At 42.1% G+C, this 3,891-nt stretch overlaps 1 pseudogene; it reads right to left on the bottom strand.

Moving 5' to 3' along the window:
• Positions 1-266: 266 nt before the first annotated feature.
• On the bottom strand, positions 267-385 carry LOC111747401 (annotated as a pseudogene).
• Positions 386-3,891: the final 3,506 nt, after the last annotated feature.

Genomic DNA, 3,891 nt, shown 5'->3' with positions numbered 1-3,891 from the left:
GTAACTAACTGCTTTTCTCTTGCTGCTTTTATCCTTTGGCATTTTAATTATGACATGTCTTGGTGTGGTCCTCTTTTGGTTTATTTTGTTTGGGACTCTCTGAGCTTCCTGGGTTTGTATGTCTATTTCCTTCACCAGGTTAGGGAAGTTTTCAGTCATTATTATTATTATTATTATTTTTTAGGCGATGCAACCCTTGGTTGACCTCACAGATTGCAAGGACCTTGTCAGCTTATAATTCTTTATTTTTCATTTTTTATTTTTTAGGCCTACAGCACCTAGTCTTCCTAGGTGTTCTCACATCCAAGTACTAACCAGGCCTGACCCTGCTTAGCTTCTAAGATTGGACAGGATCGGGCTTGTTTAGGGTGGCATGACTGTAGACAGTCATTATTTCTTAAAATAGGTTTTTAATTCCTTGTTTTCTCTCTTTTCCTTCTGGTATCCCTATGATATGAATGTTGGTATGCTTGATGTTGTCCCAGAGGCCTCTTAAACTATGCTCATTTTTTTGGATTTTGTTTCTTGTTGCTGTTCTGATTGGATGTTTTCTTGTTGCTGTTCTGATTGGATGTTTACCTCATTTTCTAAATCACTGATTTGATCCTCTGCTTCATCTAATCTACTGTTAATTCCTCCTAAAGTATTCTTCATTTCAGTTATTGTATTTTTCATTTCTGACTGGTTCTTTTTTTATGTTTTCTGTCTCCCTTTTTATGTTTTCTATCTCTTTGTTAAAATTCTCACTGAGTTCCTTTACTCTTCCCCTAAGTTCATTGAGCATCCTTGTAACAAGTATTTTGAATTCTGCATCTGAAAGATTGCTTGTCTCCATTTTGTTTAGTTCTTTTTCTGGAGCTTTCATTGGGACATATTTCTTTGTCTTCTCATTTTGGCTATCAACCTGTGTTTGTTTCTGTGTATTAGGTAGCACTGTTATGTCTTCTGGTGTTAGCAGAGTGGCCTTATATAGCAGGTGTGCTGTGGCACAGTGTTCCTTGGTCACCTGAGCCGGGTGTTTCAGGTATGTCCCTTATATGGGTTGTGTGTGCCTTCTTGTCACAGTTGAGCCTTGTTTGATGTTTGCTCATCAATGGGAGGTATTGACCCTTGGGCTGATTGGTTGTGATGATAGGCCATGACCAGTGGAGGAACTGTTTTGCAGAGTCTAACCCTACAGAGCAGGATTTACTTTAGCAGAGCTCTGGTGCCTTTTGGATGTGTTGTCCTCAGATGTGACCCCAGGTGGTGCTCTGGCTCAGACTGAAGCCAGCTACTGGGCATGCAAGCCAGGACCTCCTGGGAGGGGCCCTATCACAGGCCAAGTTCAGCTGCAGCCTGTGCTCTGCCCAAGGCCACCTGGTATGAGCCACCAAGCAATTCGCAGATGGCCTCCACTCATGCTGGTCTTGGAAGTGCCTTGAGAGGCCAAGCTTCAAACGGAGGTGGGCTGCCACTAGTGCTGGGCTTAGGGCTGCTCAGCAAGAGGCATGGGGTATGCCGAGGCCAGATGCTGCTTGTTTAGGTTTTGTGAACTTTTGAGAGATTTTTAGGAAAGTCCGTAGCATGAGCTAAGACAAGACATTTGTATGAAAAGTCCACTGGAAATGGCTTAGGTTGGCCTGCTTGTTGGGAGGGGTGGGGTCTCAGGGAATCACCAGGACAAGGTGAATGATATTAGCTAGGTTGATGGAGACTCAGATATGGTGCCTGCATGGGTCTGCAAGCTGGGTGAGGGAGGGCTCAACAAAAGAACAATGCTCTCTGCCAGTACTTCTGTCTGGGAGGAAGATGCCCCTCCAGCTCTTGCTCTGAGGCCAGACAACTGAGTTTTCTCCCATATGTCCCCGGTGCTTCTTGTGCAGCTGCCCCAGTGCTGGAGCTCAAAGCACGTGAGCTCGTCACTGAGTAAGTCTGCATACAGGCCCCTTAAGAGGAAAGTCTGCAACTCCCTTAGCCCTCTGTCTCACTCAGCCACATCTCTGCTGGTTTTCACCTCCAGAAGTTGTGGAGATTTCTCTTCCTGGCACTGGAATCCTGGGCTGGGGAGCCTGGTGTGGGGCCGGGACCCCTCCCTCTTCTGGGTGGACCTCTGCAGCCAAGATATTCCTCTCAGTTATCAACCATCACATGCAGGTGTAGCTCGTCTTGTGTCTCTGCCCTTCCTACCAGTTTCAAGGTGACCTCTTCTGTGTGTCCCCAGGTGTAGGACTTCTGTTCAGCTAGACTTTGGATGACTCCCAATGAGGACTATTCTGTAGTTCAGTTGTAATTTTACATGGTTGTGAGAGGCGGCAAGCACAGTGTTTACCTACTCTGCCATCTTTGATCTACTACTATTTTTTGAAGGAATTTTCTTTGTATCTTTTCTGTGAATTTTAGAGGCACTCTCAATGGGCCATAAGCTAGGGGTGAAGGTAAAACTCTAGCACAGGAGAGCACCAGTAGGACTGCTGCATCCTGGAGTATACCTGTAAAATTGGTCTTGCTTGGGGAGCATTAGCAGCAGTACTGCATCCCAGGGGAGTGAGTACAGAATTGCTCTGATTCAAAGTCAACTGAAGTCAGACTAGACATGCTGGGTATTAGAAGCTTAGTGTTCTGGCTTTGTTTTCTTTGAAGTAAGAGAGTTCCCTCCCCTCATTTTTTCTTATCCATGTGCTGATTTCCCAAGGATGGTGAGGAGAAAGTGAGGAGAAAGATGGACGGTGAGGACAAAATTAGCTGGCTAGTTGGTTCTAAAGGACAAGGGGCCCTTTGCAGGTACCTCATGGTCCAAAGGCCTTTCTAGAGGATGAGGAAGCATATTTCAAGGTTCAGGAGATTTCTTGCAGAGAAAGGACAACTTCTGCTCAGACCACACAATTAGGTTATACCCTCTTGTTGCAACCCTTTTTGGCATCAAAGGTAGGAATAAAAAGGGAGAGAAAAGATGGCTAGAGAGCTTTGGTGAATCACAAATTCTAAAACTTCTTTTTGGATTTAAAGATTTTTCATCTGCAAAATGAAGAAGCCACACTAAACCACTCATTTTTTTTAACTCTTTTCTTTTTTTGTGATAAAATCCTATAGAAATCCATTGAAAATTATGGTCACCTACCCCAGAATAGTACACAGCTCTGTGTGTGTGTGTGTGTGTGTGTGTGTGTGTGTTTGTGTAGATAGGTAGTTTTTTTTCAGTTTTATTGAAACCTAATAGACAATTAGTTGCTCATATTTACATTGTACAATTCAATGAGTTTTTAAATTTATAGTTGGCATACAATAATCTACCAGTTTTAGTTGTATAGCACAGTGATCAGAGATCTATATAACTTACTAAGTGATCACCTCACTAAATCTAGTACCATTCTTCCCCCTTATATATTTATTAAAACAATATTAACCATCTTCCTCATGCTACACTCTATATCTCCATGTCTATTCTGTAGCTATCCATTTGTAACTGTTAATACCTTTGTCTTTTTTTTGCCATCTTCCCAACCACCCTCCCATCTAGTAGCCTTCAAAATATTCTCTGTATTTATGAGTTTATTTCTGCTTTTGTTGTTGTTGTTTATTTTGTTCTTTAGATTCCACATGTATGTGAAATCATGTGATATTTATCTTTCTCTATCCAACCCATTTCATTCAGTGCAATACCTTCTAGGTCTATCAAGGCAATATCTTTTTCCATCCCCTTCCTTTTAGTCTCTGTGTGTCTTTTTATCTGAAGTGAGTCTTTTGTAGGCAGCATATGTAGAGGTCTTGTTTTCTTATTCATTCAGCCACTCTGATTTTTAGTTGGAGCACTTAATTCTTTTCCTTTTGAGGTACTTCTTGATAGGAATGTAGTTATTGACATTCTTTACTCCTGTTTTTAATACATGTATTTTTCTTCTTAAAGAAGTC

Source organism: Pteropus vampyrus, unplaced genomic scaffold (genome assembly GCF_000151845.1).
Source record: "Pteropus vampyrus isolate Shadow unplaced genomic scaffold, Pvam_2.0 Scaffold220, whole genome shotgun sequence".
NCBI classification, from domain to species: domain Eukaryota; kingdom Metazoa; phylum Chordata; class Mammalia; order Chiroptera; family Pteropodidae; genus Pteropus; species Pteropus vampyrus.
Note: the sequence above shows the minus strand (reverse complement) of the source record. Positions and strands in the feature narration are given on the sequence as shown.